At 37.7% G+C, this 17,888-nt stretch overlaps 1 pseudogene across 1 annotated transcript; it reads right to left on the reverse strand.

Moving 5' to 3' along the window:
* Positions 1–321: 321 nt before the first annotated feature.
* On the reverse strand, positions 322–14,218 carry LOC145803383 (diacylglycerol kinase 3-like; annotated as a pseudogene). The gene is made up of 7 exons (XR_014345484.1): positions 13,891–14,218; positions 11,507–11,629; positions 11,170–11,307; positions 11,004–11,089; positions 8,733–8,819; positions 3,106–3,181; positions 322–646 (listed from the first exon to the last, which is right to left on the reverse strand). The product of XR_014345484.1 is annotated as a diacylglycerol kinase 3-like (transcript).
* Positions 14,219–17,888: the final 3,670 nt, after the last annotated feature.

The raw sequence follows: 17,888 nt of genomic DNA on the forward strand, positions 1-17,888 counted from the left end.
ACGCTCGAGCGTGTGAACCAACAAAGCTGTCCGCTCGAGCGACCACCCCTACGCTCGAGCGGAAATTCACAACTCTCAGAATTTCGGACCGTCTACAAAAATATTGAGAACCTCTCAAGTCCGTTCGAGCGTCAACTCCCCCGCTCGAGCGGAGGGAAAAATTTCGGATCGCTACAATAGTTACCATATGATTTCTTCAAAGTGAAAGTTGGGACATAAAACAAAGTGAAAAGTAGTGTTGGTAATGCACTAGTGGAACCTTTAATGAGCAAAATCTAAAGAGTTCACTAAGTAAATTATTAGGCAAGGTAAAGCAAATGGTTGCCATAATTCAGTCATTTTATTACCAATATCCAGTGGTTCCCACAATTAACAAATCATGGATGCTTGACTTTGTATTTGAGCATTAGCATAATCATAGCTTGCAGTGCATGCACTTGTCTGATGAACACTTTGATAAACATGCAACTTATCGCAAACATACTAAAGTTGACTACTATGAATCCAATAACATGGAATGTTGCACCATTGAGATAATCAACATTGACAATGTCATTCGGTGGGAGTGTTCTGACCTTAAACTTGGAGCACTTATGCATGGTGTGAAGAACCATCCCTGTTTGCAACCGTAGCCAGAGTAGATCAACTGTGCAAAATGGAAGAATCACTTTAAAACTTGCATGTTTATGCCCAGTATGTGATATGCATTAAGCATATCAACAAAATTTAATTACTAAAAAAATTCAACAATCAATATCCATGTTGTAATTCGCACGTCTAAACAACATAGAGCAGTTGAATTTCAATCAATCCAGAAAAAATGCAGAGAATCGAAATTTCCAAATATCATAGACAGTACAAAGCAAAGCAATTGCATCAGTACAAATATACATGAATCAAAGGAAAATTTGCAATTGTTTTTGGTTATTGAAATCCTAACCAAGAATAACAGTGTGAGCCAACCCAAGGACATAAGTATAATTGGTACCCTTTGTGCTTCATTGATTAAAGTCATTTCCATTAATCCTCTGAGATGTTCCCTAACAATCTATAAATCAGGGCATTTTGGAGCATCCAATTCCACCTTGGTAATAATGTTTTTGTCGTGTGACTGTCTCATGGATATATAACAGTCTAGCTTTCTCACAGAAAAATAGTTTACCAAGGTGGAATTGAATTTGGGGCTCTGCCTCCCTCTGGAACCACCATTGAGCATGGGGCTCAACACGGTACAAACAGATGATGGAAAGTTCAAAGCTCTCCCCTATGGCTCACCAAACCCTCCTAGTCACAAGAAGCTTAAAAAGTGAAACATAAGGCTAGGTCAAAAGCAAAGGCCGAGTAGAGAGCTTTGATTCATAAACCGCATGAGATGATATAGGTCAAGTTGTGATGTATATTGCTGCAAACTGGCCCCGTTTGTTTTCAGAAGTAAAATGGAGGGGATTGATAGTGAGGGGATTAAGTAAAATTGTGTTTGTTTTGATGATAATTGTTAGTGTAGGAATTGTTAAATTATATTTATATAAAATAATAAAACAAATAAAAAAATATAAAAAATTAAACATTAATATTTAAAAAAAATTCCCAATATATAAAAAATAAAAAAATTTCTAATCCCCTCACTATTTTTCTAATACCATCTCCACCTCCTCCATCTCAATCCCCCTTCCAACCTCCATCTATATCACCTCCTCCATCCTAATCCCCTCCCTAGCTCTACAAACAAACACAACACTAAATAATCCCACCTCCATCCTAATCCCCTCCCATCTATTTAACCCCAAAACAAACGGGGCCTTAGAGTTTTCATGTGGATCTATGAATATCAAAAGGTTTGATGCATGCAATTAATGCTCCAGCATGTCAACAAAGCAACTGAAAGAAGATAACAAAAAGCTGTAAAAGGAATACTGCATTGAGAAAATGTGTTGGAATGTTGACAGGCCACATTTAAGGTTTTTGTCTGTTGTATGTGAGGACCATTAAGTAAAAGGGAAGTCTTTGAATTGGGAAACCAAATATCAAGAGCAATGAAAAAGCATTGCAGGTCATCATTGTCTGGTATACAGTTTTTACGGGTTGGCAACTCCAGGAAAGAGGAAAAGGTGTGGATTTGTATCTCTTCAACCTTCTCATGTGTATATATGGATATATGAGAAGTGTGAGTGTGAGAGGGAAGATAATCAAAGGTGCTACAAGGACAGCGCGGAGTGCTGTAAAAGGGGGTGCGTGATAAAGAGGTGAGGGGTGAGTTACAAAAATATCAATGAGCATGAAACCTATGAGGACTCAGGGATTCAATTACCCTCGAGCAGGGGTCTTGCGATTGATGTCGGGTTTTGTTTATTTTTATCTCACCGTTGTACTCTATTATTTATAGTGGATTATCCTCTCTCACCCGTGGACGTAGGCCTAAATTGCAAGGAGCAAGCACAAGAAGTTTTAGAGTTTGTCTTCTATTTGTTGCACCCCCCACCAAATCTTTTCCTTCTCTTTCTCTGCCTGTCAGCTCCCTAAATATTACAATCCTCGACATAATTGGATTATTTTTTCTTAATATTGCCTTCCAACCATCTTTTGCTTAATATTGCCTTCTATTTTTTCTTAATATTTTTTCTTAACAAAAATCTCCTTCTAGCTGAATGGTGGAAGAAGGTTAAGCTAGCAAACCCTTGCGAGTTGGGTAACGTTTTCTGGGTAAATGCAAGGATCTTCTGTTACTACTTAATTTGGGACCATTTCACACCCAAAAAAATAACAATAATAATTTCATCAGATGTGCAATTTAATTTTATAGACAGCTTTTCTACGAAAATGTTAGGTATGAGTTCAAGAAGATGATAAGTGGAAAAACATAAAATCCAAACCCCTTGCAATACATATTGATTTGGCAAGGACAACTCTCACTTTGCTCAACCCCATAAAAATTGAGTCAAAGCTACATTTTGGAAGGAAAGTTCAAACTTTCATGACAAATTAAAATGAAAAGCTCAAAGGCTGCAAGTTTGATGTAACAAATCTATAATTGGGTTAAAAAATAAAAAAAATAAAAACAGCTGAAATATGAATAATTTATCGTTTCTTAAGGCCAAATTGTCATACCTATGCTGAAATAATTATAAAACACGCCTTCATAGCAAGACACTTTCTCAGGCAATTCCCCTTCTATTTTCAATTCCTGTGCAATGTATCATGATTTTCTGGTCATTCTATTGGGTGAATTATAATGGATAATCAAAGTTCAATGTATTAGGCAAAAAATTCCCTACTGTGAGTAAATTACCATAATAACTTCAAAGACCTAAACTGTTCAAGGAATAATTTAAAAACAAAAACTGAATCAAAAGAAAAAGCTTAGGGGAAACAATGATGCAAAGAAAAGAGCAAGCGGATCAGACTCTTCCTCCTTGTACTGCTGCTGCATCAAAAAGAATGAAAGTGTAAAAATTTATGTATTATTGATTGATGTTTATTGATATGGTTACAATGATTCCTATATATAGGAGAGGGTGAGTGTGTAGTAGGTGAGGAGTAGGTGAAGTGGAGGTGGTAGTGGTGTAGTGGGTTAGGTTTAGTGGAGTAGGTGAGGTGGTAGTGGTGTAGTGGGTTAGGTTTAGTGGAGTAGGTTTAAGTGGGTGAAGTAGGTGGAGAGTAGGTGGATTTTAACAGCCCCCCGCAAACTCAAGGGGGATAGGAACTAACCAACTTGAGTTTGGAGAGAGTAACAAAACAAGAAAATACATAAAAATAAAAGAGGATAAGAGACACTGTATGGTCGTGTCAGACCATTGGTGAAGACACTGGATGGTGGTGTCATAACGTTGTAGAGGACACTGTATGGGGGTGTCATAACGGTGTAGAGGACACTGGATGGCGGTGTCAGACCGATGTAGAAGACAGTTTATGGGGTCATGTCGGACCGTTGTAGCAGACAATGTTGTGACAGTTGTTGTGACAGTTTACGGAGTCTTGCTGGACCCTTGTAGAACCTAACCGGAATCAATGTCGGGACAGTTTACAGAGTCTTGTCGGACCCATAAAGGAGCTAACCGGAATCAATGTCGGGACAGTTTACAGAGTCTTGTCGGACCCTTATAAAGTCGCACCCTCAAAAGGTGTGCCCAATCTTTCAAAAGGCGTGCCATCAAAAGGCGTGCCCAATCCATAAAAAGGCGTGCCATCAAAAGGCGTGCCATCAAAAAGCGTGCCCAATCCATAAAAAGGCGTGCCATCAAAAGGTGCGCCAGACACGCGGCGATGCACGTGATCGACAGAACGCGTGTCGGCCTCTTTGTCATGGTCTTTATAAACCGAAGCGGAGGCTGAGGCTTGGAAGCTGAGACAAAAACCTGCTAGAAAAACTCTGAAAAACTCTTCGTTTTCTGAGAGAGATTTCTGAGAGAGATACTCTGTAACACTCTGTTTTTTGAGAGAGATTTCTGAGAGAGATACTCTGTAACACTCTGTTGTCTGAGAGAGATTTCTGAGAGAGATACTCTGTAACACTCTGTTTTCTGAGAGAGATTTCTGAGAGAGACACTCTGTAACACTCTGTTGTCCAGAAAATGGCTTCGTCTTCCCGTGGTCTGCTCACTCTCTTTCCAGACCTTAACGAGTCAACAAGAGAGATAACTGGTGCGGGGGCCAGTGAACCTCAACCAAGCGCCCCAGAGTTTGCTCCGTTGAACTTTCCTATGCGGTCTGTGGAGCAAAAAATGGCAGTGCAAACTGACATTGAAGCCAATCAGTATACTTTGAAGTCCTGTGTGGAGACGATGACGGCAGTCACAAACTTGTCGCACCGGCTGCAGAGTAGGACAAATGAGGTGCAGCATTTAAACGGCCAATTGGCTCTGCTCCAGCGCATGTATAAGGATGCGCGAGCAGAGATAAGTGTGCTGAAGGCGGAAAACAAGGAGCTGAAGCGGAAGGCTACCGTGATGTTCCGATTTGGAGGTCCACCATATGCTGTAGTGGAGGAGCAGAGTGGAGTGAACGTGCTCGGTGGAGTGGGTAGTATGGAGGCAGCGCCGGTAAGGGACACCCACGACGGAGGCAAGAAGAAAAGACCGGCGGCTGAGTAGAGAAGAAAAATCCCACTGTGGGTGTGGTAGTTTTGTTTTTGTTTGTGTGGGTTTTCTTTCTTTCTTTTTTTTTTTTTTTTTTTTTTTTTTTTGGATGTAAAAGTATGATCGGGGTTGATCCCCTGATATGAATAAAATGACAAGGTTGTGGAATGTTGTTGGTGTTATTTTGTGGTGTTGTTTTGTTTAATAAGAAAATTAAAATAAAAGAAAATAATGGATAAAGAAAATAGAGAAAAATATTTGTGGATGGAATAAATTAAGAGAAAGGAGAGATATGATTAAAGTGGGTTTGAAAGTGGGAAAAGATGAGAGAGAGGGAGATAGAGTGGGTGCATGATGATGATGTTGGGTCCATGGAGAGAGAGAGAGAGGGATGTCCAAGAAGCTTGTGCTTTTGATAGTTACACATTACCCAAGCTGTATGTGAAGATGCATGTTACTGTCTTACACTTCTACAGGCTTGGTATTCTTTGTGGGGCACTTGCAACACGTGACATTGAAAATTGTATTCGAAAATGATGACATCTCCAACATGAAACGTCTTGGAAGCAGCCCAGGCCTTGTAATCAATATTCCCAATGATGGTTTAACCAGCGGAGTCCCCAACCTTGTACACTGCTGCCATTGAAACCTTCAAGCCAGCAAACATGGCTACCAACAACAGAGCCACAGCTCTACACCCCACACCCAAATCCATGGCTAAGAGAGAGAGAGCAAATCGGGAAAAAAACAGCAGTGACGAGCAGAAAAGCAGCGCCAGAAACGCCAACGACGACGACGAGTAAGAGTACAACCACGGATATGTGAGAGGCAAGGTGAACGGCGATAGAGGCTAGACGATGATGCGGGTGCCGCCGCCGACATAGCGGAGGAGGGGTGTAAGAAAATGTTGAAGAAGTCAAGGTATGTGTAGAAAATAAGCGGAATAGGTTGAGGTCCGGCGGGCGGCCAAGGCGAGGTTGCCGCCCGCCGGTGAAGCGAGAAATACTAAGGTCTTAACCTTGCTCTGATACCATGTAAAAATTTATGTATTATTGATTGATGTTTATTGATATGGTTACAATGATTCCTATATATAGGAGAGGGTGAGTGTGTAGTAGGTGAGGAGTAGGTGAAGTGGAGGTGGTAGTGGTGTAGTGGGTTAGGTTTAGTGGAGTAGGTGAGGTGGTAGTGGTGTAGTGGGTTAGGTTTAGTGGAGTAGGTTTAAGTGGGTGAAGTAGGTGGAGAGTAGGTGGATTTTAACAGAAAGAGATTGGAAGAAAATAAAAAAGAAAGCCCTACACAAAGAAATGAATCATACTAGAAAGTTTGGGATCAAGATGAAACACAGAACCTAGAAGTTCAACACGGATTTCCTGTTTCTTCTTCCAACCAAAAGATGAGGCATTTTCCCTTATCAAACAAACCTTTAAGTTTTGAAAAGTGTACTTTATATGATTTCCATTTTCAAAAAGCACACTTTTAGAGTGTACAACATCTTTCCTTTCAAATGGATTATAACAATACTAAGAAGTCAATTCAACAAAGAGTAAGATGACTGAACCTCATTTTGCCATTTGATTTCCATGCATTATTTTCTATAATTATTAAGTGTAATGATAACAATTATTGCCATTATTATCTGGATAAATAAGCAAGTTAATGTGCATATATCTCCATATATCTTCCAGATTTATTTGTCGTTCAAAAAGACTTGACAATGTGGCAAAGTTTTAATTGTTAAAGCTACATTGCTGGTAGCCTAAGAATCACGAACACTGACACATGACATGATACGAACACGCCAACATGTAAATTTTTAAAAAATGTAGGACATGACACGCAAGGGACACGTGCAAAATATATAATTTTATATATTTATTATATGGCATATGCAAGGATAAATAATTATTATATGTTATATATTTGGAGAGACAAATAGAGAAACCAAACAAAAAGAAAAGCAAACAACCAAATAAAGAAGAAAAAACCAAACAAGGGCAGAATACCAAATGCCAACGGAAAGACTTCAACTCAAGACCTCTGTCAACCTGAGTTCTGAGACCATGTTAAGTCACCAATTATCCCAAAAGCTTGAGTGTTAGGAAATAAGCCCAACAATGTATATCAAACTATCAAATAGGAAAGTGTTCGACGAGTGTCACACGGTGTCAGACACAACACGTTACCTTCTTAGAGGTGACCGTGATTCTCAACTCCTAGCTTAAAGAATCTAGCATCTACAAACATTTTGTAATTGTGGAGGAAGAATTACCAAGTGATGCAAACTAATTTAGGCTATAAACAAGGACTATGTATAGACAAAGTTTTTAAAGGTGAATGCGTACCCCGAGGCGTTTTACCCCTTATGAGGCGAGGCGTAAGTCTCAGGGCGTTGAGGCGTAAGTATTTCAAATTTCAAATTTTAATCTTTAGTGAAAAAATTAAATATTTTTAAATAGTAAAAAAGTGAAAACAAAATTAAATATAAAGGTGTAAATGCTTTTCGCTTTAATCCGTTGAACATTTTACTGCATAGAAAGAAGTTTTCCTTCACTGAAAGTGAAATTGATATTCTTAACTTCAGTGATTGACCTTCTCACTTGACCATTAACTGTGTTTTTTCTTGATTGATCATTTACTTAATTTTTCCAATAGAATATAGTTGCAAAAATGGATTCTTTTTATTTTTTTATGTTTAAACAATCTAATAGACTAAGGTTAACAAAAGCCTAAGACAACCTCTGCATGTGCATACTTCTCACATGCTTATGCGCAAAAAGCATACAAAGTGCACCTAAGGCGCATTTCTCAAACTATGATACACAAGCCTTTGGAGAGTAATGCCTAAAAATCAAAATCTAGATGCGTTTTACCTTAGTCTCAAGGCAAGGCGAGCCTTAGGAAAGCCTTTTAAAACTCTGTGTATAGAAGGCAGGAAATAAGGGTAGTCGGTTAGTCTATTCCCAAGATCCTAGGAAGGATGGTTTCACTATAGTTGATTGTCCAGCAAGTGTGAAGGAGGACATTATGAATGTCTATATCATTTTAGTGGCATTGTAAACCGAAACATGAATGCTACATTATTGCTTAATCCAAGTAACGGAACGATTCATCTCCATTACGGACTTCAGAGTCACAGACCCACAAGCCTCTTTACCAGTTATCAGGTTATACCCAGGGTGCAGTCTGAGGGTTGAGTTTCATTATATGTTACTTAACTGTTCCTATGAAGGGGGCTTTGTACCTTCTCAAATTTGTATTAGAAGAGGAGACACATCTGTTTGGCCTATTTACTTTCTTAGTATTGATGATTTACTTTCTTAAGACAATATTCTCTGAAAATCTCATCAAGAGCATTAAAGATTATTTTTAGGAAGACAAATCATAGAAAAGTAATCTGCTAGCCTAGGATGATATTAACATATCGGTGTAACTAATGTAAAGCAGAAGTAAGAACAAAAGAATAATGCACACATAATAGGCATTCATGGCCATCACAGCAACATGAAAAGATGAGCTGCAGTCCAACTAAACTAAGATGTACTAAGAGAGAACTTCATTCAGCACAAGGATAGTTAAAAAATAAAAAATAAAAAGGTTGTCCTGCAAAAGCAGACGACTGAGAAACGAGATGCGTTGAAAATAGCTAAAATCACTAACTGATCAAGGGAAATGTATTCCACAGGTTTCAGAGCATGGGGTGGATCCACAACTTTCCCAGTAGGCATTGATATCAAAACATTCCAGCTGCAAAAAAATGAAGTTATGCTTCATAGAACTGCCAAGTATATGAAGATGTGATGACCAGAAACAGATGAGAATGTAAAGTATATAGAGTCCAAAGTCTACAAAAGTAATAGACATGCAAGTATGCAGATACAAACTCATACATATATATCAAGATGTTTCTTTCATGGAGCCAAAAACAATACTTAACATGAGAATGATTGTGTTCTAGAAAGCATAAGCTAAATATATTTGTTGACCATCAAAATTGTATAAAACATCACTTCTATCCCAAAAACCTTGAACCTGAATGTATGGACCTTTATGAGCAGCTATGTAGAATCCAACATCAAAAGGTAAAACAATAAGAGGTATCCTAGGAAAAAAAATTCACAAATTCGGGTCATTTCAGCCACTTCTTGGTCATTTCAGGCAACCTGAAATTGCACGAGAGGGCAGGACAAGATCATGACAGAGAAAGAGAGAGATGTCACTTTGTCTACGCAATACCCTTGGTTCAAATTTGATATCTGTACCACACTTTACTGAAGTACAACCTTCCATCAAGGTACTCTCATATCACAGTGATAACCTAACCATTCTTCTTGCTGAAAAGATTGAATTTTTTTTTTAAAAAAATAGGCAAAGAAAAATAGAGATTATTGGATATTGTTTTTTATTTATTGCAATTTGTTAGTAGATAAACTAATTAACTAGTTAATAGTTAGTTTATTCAAAAAGTAACTAGTTCATTACGAAATCGATTGATTTCCATTTCAATAAACGACATTTGGAAGGACTATAATATCCATCACTTTACAGAATATTAATTAAGTTAGTTTTCTATATATAAATAGAAAATTACTATAAAAAATTACGTTCCTAAAATTTCGTTTACCAAGCTACGTATACTTTAAATACCAGTTTCATTTGAAATTTTCAATAAGGTGTATTCTTTCCTCGATTTTGACCAATTAATAGGGGGGAAAAAATCACATATCATATTCCTTTGCTTTTTCTTTTTTAAGTCTTAGGTTTCAATTTCTGACCAATTCTAAGGAAATTCAATTTATTAATAATTAGTAGAATTCCTAGCATCTTACCAAGTTACCAAGTAGGTATTTTTTTTAGCAAACTTGGTTTTATAGAGTTTTTGTTAATTTTGATTAACACAAGGTTATTTTCCACCTCTGTGTAATTATCACTGTATTTAATCTTGATAGAATGGTATCAGTTGGTTCCTTCTGTCATTCAAGCTCTACCCAAAATGTGGTGTACCAATTTGTTAATCCCCTTTTGTCATCTAATACAAGCTACAGACGTCCCTTTTTTTATTTTTCCTTTTTTGGCATACACCTACAGAAGTCCATAATCCATATAATAATGATTTTGGTTAACTGGTTGAGCATCAACTTAGAGGAGTCCATCAGTATATGAACTTAATAACTAGATTGACAACTTACATATTAAATTAAATGGGTCAATACAATGAATACAAACTCTACAAAGTAACAAAGCATTAGGCACCGTTTGGGGTGTTGGCTTTTTGGACCCAATCACATCACTCTCTCTACTTTTCTATACGTCTTTTCATAAAAGCCAAAAAGCCAGTGGAAGTCTGGGACATCCGAGGTGGCATGGGGGCAACCCTAAAATTAGTGATCTTTTTTCTTTTTTCTTTTTTTTGATAAATAAGCAACAAACTTCATTAGAAAAGCATCAAGGCGATGCAACCAATACAAAACACCCGCAAAAGGGGCACCAAGACTAACTAAGCAAATCCTCTACAAAATCTACAAAAACCAAAACATCGGGATCAACCGAACCCGTAACCCAACTATGCAATACCAACAAAAGCCAATTCTCTAACCAATAAACTGAATGGCACACGTCTTGGAAGACACGCCTATTGCGCTCCAACCAAAGCAAACGATGGGCAGCCAGAGACGCCTAAAATTAGTGATCTTACTTATCAAATATTAAAATAAAATAAAAATAATAATCAATTAGATATTCATTATCTGCACATGAACATGGTAGAAAACCAATGGCTTTGGAGAATCAACCTTTGAAGCAATATTTGATTTCCTTGGAACTGACATTACCAGCATCATCAATATAGAAATATCTACGAATGAGAACCAGAAAACAGAACAATTTCAAACAAGAATTTAAGTAATCAGAATCAAAGCAAAGAATGCCCACCTATCTAAACAGCATATTGAACCTGTACTAGCCCTGTCGAGAGTTCGTTTGACTGCTGATTTCCAGTTAAACGGAAATGAGCCACCCTGGCAAGAAAATAAGGCACCACTTAATAAGACAGGACAGAAGAAGAAAACCTGAGAAGTGGTTGCAAACAAAAGCTTACCCAACCAAAACTCCTAGACAAGTCATTTCCTGTACCAAGTGGAATAATTGCTGTTGGTGGAACTGGTTCCCGCCCTTGTTTATGAAGCTCTCCCAGGCTTCCCAAGACCCAACCAACCGTGCCATCACCTCCTGCAACCTGCCAAACCAACCTATTAATCCACGATTTCTCATGTAAAAATTCAGGACAAAAGTTCATGCAAAAAGTTAGCATATATGTCTTCACATTGACTATTACCATTTACATAGAGGAAATACAATTAAAATAATACAGCTTAATTATTAGTAAGTTGTTACATAAGAAAGAAACTGAACAACTCATTTGGCCATATGCATACCACAACCCTTAGCTTTTCACGAGTCTCTTTGGCACATGAGTCCCCAATATCAGCCAACATCTCCAGGCAACCCAATCCATATTGAAGAAATTCATGAGGCTTCACAAATTGAAGGTCAAAAACCTAGCATAATGAAGAACCAAAAAAATTCACAGTTACAGTTGTCATCAAAATTAAACCATGGTGTTTTATTGAAACAACTGAGACTTCTGTTGAGTTGAGTTGATGTTTCAAGAGGAAAAATAAAAGAAACATATACATGAGAACTAGCTTATATTGGTGTCAGTAAGCCTTCAACGCCTGAACTACATAACCATCCAGAAGAGCAAATATGTAGACAAGAAGACTCCATCTAAGCCCAATGGCAATAGCTTTATTTGGACCATCAAATAGCGCTAGTTGTCTGTGACAATAGTCGAGTGTTTTTATGCTGTTTTATTGAGATTTATGTTGTCATATTAGTGTTTTAATATAAATATGTGCTAAGGTGGAAGGGTTTTGTTATGTTCCCAAATCCTATTCGTTGTATTCTCTTCTTTCTTCTTTTCTTTCTATTTTAACCCTAACCCTAATTCCTCACACTTTGGACTTCGACTTGGTATCACAGCGATTTAATTATGCCCTATTAACCGTTATTGGACTCCGGAAACCATCGCAAGGTAACAATGGCGTGCTAACATCATCATTTGCACAATAACGCCAATGTGCCATCATTATCCGTATGGATGTCGTGATCAGGCGAACAAGCAATTTGATTTGTCTTGCCCTCCTGGTAATTACAAGGTTGTTAAAATCGGAGTCCTACATTGGATCGTTGGAAAAGTTTACAAAATTTGATCGTAGAATTGGATTGAGGATTGTAAAATCCTACCGAAACAAACAAATTACATAGTAAAATTAATTTAAACAAATATTTCTTAAAAAGTATACACAAAATTAACCTAATTATACTAAAAAGAAGTGAAGATATTTTGAAAATATAATACCCTATATAAAATGTAAATATAATGTTATACAATAGAAAACTCGATGGTAAAAGTTTTGCATTTGGTCAAAAAATAAGTGCAGGTTCAAGTCACGAAAATAGCCTCTCCAAAAATTGGGGTAAAGTTGCATACATCTTGCCCCCCTAAGACTTTGTTAAGGCTAAGTTTTTGTTTTTTTGACTAGTTAATTTTCTTAAATGACTGCAATATTTAAATGTTTGTTTTCTTAGTTTGTTTTTCTTAGTTTATTTAATTCAATATTACTTTTTTTTTTATTCATTTGGACCACATAAATTAGTATTTAGACAACAAACATAAAATTTACAGTAAAATAGGTCATACAATACAAAACCAAGCTTACAAATTGGATCGAATTCGGATAAAGATTCTACAATCTAATAAGATTAAATTACCAATATCGAAAGATCCTACCTATAAGAGATTTTTTATACAATTCAGATCGATTGTGTGTATATGGACCGTAAAATCGTAGGGTTATAAGATCCAGATCGGAATTTTGATAACCATAGATAATTATTGGAGGTGGCAAAGTTAACCCGAAACTGTGAACCTGCCTAATTATGCCCATTAAAACCTATCCAAATTCATAAATGGTTTGGACATAGGACACGTTTAAACCCATTTAAATAGGTACCATCTCATTCACCGCACCACCACCACCACCACCTCCTCCAGCACCATGCCATCACAACCACATCACCACCTTTACTACCGCAGCCACTCCACCATCACCAACACCCTTACCACCGTCGTCACTCCACTGCCCAATACCGGTGCCATCACTCCACCACCACTACCACAGTCTCTGCCACCGCAGCCACTCCACCACCACCACTACGACGACCAACACACTCACCATTGTCAACGTCGCCGCTCCAACACCCACTACCAGTGCCACCACTCAACCTCCACCGCCACCTCCACGATTCCACTACCACGGCCACTACAGCCACACGCTACTATCACCATTGTCATCACTAAGGATGGTCATTTTGATCCACTCCACATGGGACCTGACCCTACCCAATGTGAATGGGGAGCGGATTTTACCCAATCCATTGAAAAGTTCGGACGGAGGCGCGTGCTGTTTTTGCATCAAACTTATGAAAAAAATGAATTGTTCACATGTATATTCCATTCAACTATTTATGCCCCAAAAACACATTGTTTTTTGTTTATAAATTTATGTCAACACATTTAACTTTTGTTCAAAAAAAAATATATTTGAACGACATAAATAGTGTGTATTGAGGGTTTTTGCGGTGTACCAAAAGAATTACCCCTATTATTAACGAGAGACCAACTATTGTGGGGTAAACGTATTATATTAATATTTATGTACTGTACCGATAGAGAGAGAGAAAGAAAGAAAGGCACCTGTTCTTTGCCCATCAACTCCTGAAGCCTCGCTTTGAGCTTCGGGCCGTGGCGCCCACCGCTGAGCGAATTGATGAACACCACCAGGGCCAAGTCGGGGGGCTGAGCGGCCTCGCCGGCGGAGGCGTAGTGGTTGTTCCCCGGCGGCGACGTCCTTGGATTGAATCGCGTCGCGCATGGCTAGCCTCAGGTACTGGTGAATCGTAATCTTCTGCCTCAGTTCCTCCTTCAGAATCCGAGACCCGCCCAGCGTGCACCCCCTCATCGAGTCGATCAGGGACGACCAAGCCAGTGTGGTCCGACACGTATCGGACACTGGCGTATCCATAGCTCCGTATCCATAAATAATTATTTTTTACTTTTTATTTCTTAACTAAATTAATTTTTAATTTTTAAAAGAAATTTCTAAAAATCAAATGATACATAGTCTAAGAATCATTTGATAAGTTATTTTTTATGTTGGTAACTTATTTAATTATTTGGTAATTTTACAACATTTTAATCATCTAAAACCTATTTGGTAACCATTTCATTTTCAGTTTTCAATTTATATTTACAAATTTTTTTTAAAATGTCATAAAAACTTGTTTGATGATTTTTTTAGTTTATAAATGGTTGTCTTAGTTTATAAATTTGAGAAAAAAAACTTAAATTTAAAAAAAGAGTTTACGCTGGTTTTTAAACTTTTTTTCAATTAAATTTTTTTTTCAAATAAAATTTTCTTTTTCAAATAATTTTTTTTCAATGAATTTTTTTTGCTAACTAATACTAACCGAGAAGGCAATTGGTAATGCTACTTTAAACCTTAGGGAGTAGATTGTAATTTTTAAAATGTGGGGGGTGTTAATGTAATTTACCCAGTGAGAGCAAAATTGGTATTTAAAAAAATTAAATTACTGAGGAAAATCTGTAATAAAACTTTAAACTCATGGAGGGAGATGTAATTTTCAAAAGGTGAGGAGAAAAACTGTAATAAATATAAACTTCAGGGGATGTCAGTATAATTTACCCAATGTGTAGAACTGTTCTGCCCGTGGGGGCTCATTAGGGATCCCGTTTTGATAATTTGAACCGTTCAATGTGTAGAACTCGTCGAGTACTACATGCTTGTGAAAAATCACGTTGATCATATATTGCTAACTACATGATCAAATTAGTTTGTATAAAAAAATGGATGGCGTTATAGTTAACGGTTGACAAAAAACTAATCCGAATAGATAGTTATCTGAAAAATCTAGAAATCCCCTAGATGTTGATTTGTGATTATGTATCAATTTAAAGCAGAATATAACAATCCCAATCAAACAATCAAACAATCAAGACAAAAAGACACAACGATTTTAACGTGGAAAAAGCCACAATTGGACACCTCCAACTGTGATAAAAAAACCACGGGCAACAGCCACAAGAACAATCCACTAAGAAGAATTAAAGGAATTACACAGGTATACTCTCAATTACCTAGCGAATCCACAACGCCTAATTGAACCAACCTCTATGTGCCTCTTCCAACCCCATCTTCACCACGGAATTGTCTTTCTGATGAGCCACTCCGGATTCCACCAAAGCTTCAGGCTCGAAATCTTCAGAATCCACAACTGAAGAATAACTCTCTCTTTTGTGTATAACAAACAAACCTTTGATGTACTCTCTTTAGATCATGAGTTGAATACTCAATAAAAATATCAAAGAAAACTCCCAAAGTATCCCCAGATATAAACCCTAGAAACCAAAAAGAAGATCTGGAGAAGTTCTCTTCAAAATCTGACCCAACACGCGAATTTATAGAATCTGTCCCGCGATCTCCGCTCGAGCTCAACACAGCCCGCTCGAGCGGACTGACCAAAAATTGCGTGCGAACAAACTGAGATGCGCTCGAGCGTAGGAGCATCCGCTCGAGCGTAAAATCACACCTTCCAGTATTTTTACAGGCGACTGCAGAGATGCTGAGAGCTTCCAATCCTCGCTCGAGCGTCCCTTTCCCCGCTCGAGCGGGAAGGCCAAAACTGGAAAAACTGGAAAAAATAACATGATCGAACAGGCAACTTGGAATACATTTTTGCATTTTGCTTCGGGGGCGCTGCCCCTCGACCCCGCCGTGGCGCTGCCCCGGACCCGCCAAGGGGCGCTGCCCCCTGGACCCCCGCGAGCTGACCGGGCAGCTCGATCCCCGTCATAATCAGCGAAGTGGCAATCTTGAACGCTTTATCATCACAAACTTCTCTGAAAAGGCTTGATTCGGGTTAGATTCGCATCTAAACACTCAAAGTCTCACTGAAATAAAAATGCGAATAAAATTACAACTCAAAGGAGTTTTGTCAAACGGGATTGCCAAGAAATAAAACCTAACAATCTCCCCCTTTGGCAATGCCGTGACAAAACACACCTAACAAATAAAATCCTAAACACCCCAACCCATTACAGCCAACAAAAGCCAACTTCTTTTTCAAGGTCATGATCTGCAAAACAGTTATTAGTGCCACAATCTCCAAAACAACTATTAGTCCCACAAGAGTATATGAAAAAGCAATAGACTTATGACACGATTAACTTGTAACATGAGATGGAAAACATGAATAGATGAAAACTAATACTCATGAAAAACAACTCTCAAACAACACAAGCAAGATCATAAACCCCACAAGCAATGATATGACGATGTAAATACCATGAACATACAAGAAGGGCAAATAGTGCATAGCAGCATGCAAAACATATAGCCAATCTCCCTTACCAAACATATCAAAGTGTTCATGTTAAACAACTCTTGCAATGAAAAACCGAACTTCCCTACCAAGCCAAAGCAAGATGAACCAAACTCCCCCTCACTAAAAGCAACCACAAACACTGAAAAACAGTGAACAAGAAGAGAATGATAAAAATAATATGGTGGAGCAAGTAAGGAATTTCATATTAGTACCTTAAAACACATAGGATTATCCAAGAAGCACCATTACAAGAAAACACAATGTGCACAGTCTGTAGAAGATTCCTCATGAAAGAAAGTGATGCATTATGTGAAAAGCATAGATCCCATGATAAAAAGTGTGTGTGTGACTCTCGGAGTTCGACAAACACTAGATTCAATCCTAGTAGTGATATGAAAGCTGGACCTCCAACAAGAGAATCTTAAGCACGACAAAGGAAAGTCAAACCACTAGGAATCAAGGGGTATTTGGTGAGTAAAGGCGGAGGCTCCCCCTCAATCAATGAATCTTTTTCCTTTTTTTTTTTCACACACTTTTTCTTTTCTTTCTTTTTCACATTTTTTTCTTTTCTTTCTTGTGCATATTTTTCCTTTTTCTTTTCCTTTTTTTTTTTTTTTTTTTTTTTTTTTTTTTCTTTTGCACAATCATTGGTGGCTGACACGCTCAAGAGTATGGAAACCGAACCAGAGAAGCATGGATATAATAATGATGGCCTGGTTGGTGACTCTGACGTAGCCTTTTCCTCATGGCTGGACTGCAAAGAATAGGGGGGAAAGCCATGGAGGTGCAAAAAAGATGGTAGGTGGTTAAGAGACTCAACATCACCCATGATATGCTAGTATAGGTCAATTCCTCTAGAAACGCAAAAGATCAATGACAGAAGTCCATAAAAAAATAATCACTAGGGCGGAAGACTCCAAAATTTGCTAATCCAAGAGTGTGTACAGAATGAGACATACTAATCAAAAAACACACACTCCAAAATGAGTAAAGACCACAGAAAGCACACACATATTAACATGTAATGGATTTTCTCATCAATTCCAATATGTACCAAGGACCACTCAAAAATTTCAAGCTTGCAAAACCATACTAAGAAAATCTTTTTGGAATTTTTTTTTTTTTTTTTTCTTCAATTTTTTTCTTAACCAAAGCAAGACAAAAAACAAACAAGCACACATTAAAAGACCCAAAGAGAAACACACAAAAAACTATAAACTAAAACGACCAAACAAATTAACACAAGTCAACTTTTCTCACCCAAATCTTTTTGGTCTTAACAAAATTAGG

The sequence above is a fragment of the Camellia sinensis genome, chromosome 12 (assembly GCF_055761805.1).
Source record: "Camellia sinensis isolate YWXY chromosome 12, ASM5576180v1, whole genome shotgun sequence".
In the NCBI taxonomy this organism is placed as follows: Eukaryota; Viridiplantae; Streptophyta; class Magnoliopsida; order Ericales; family Theaceae; genus Camellia; species Camellia sinensis.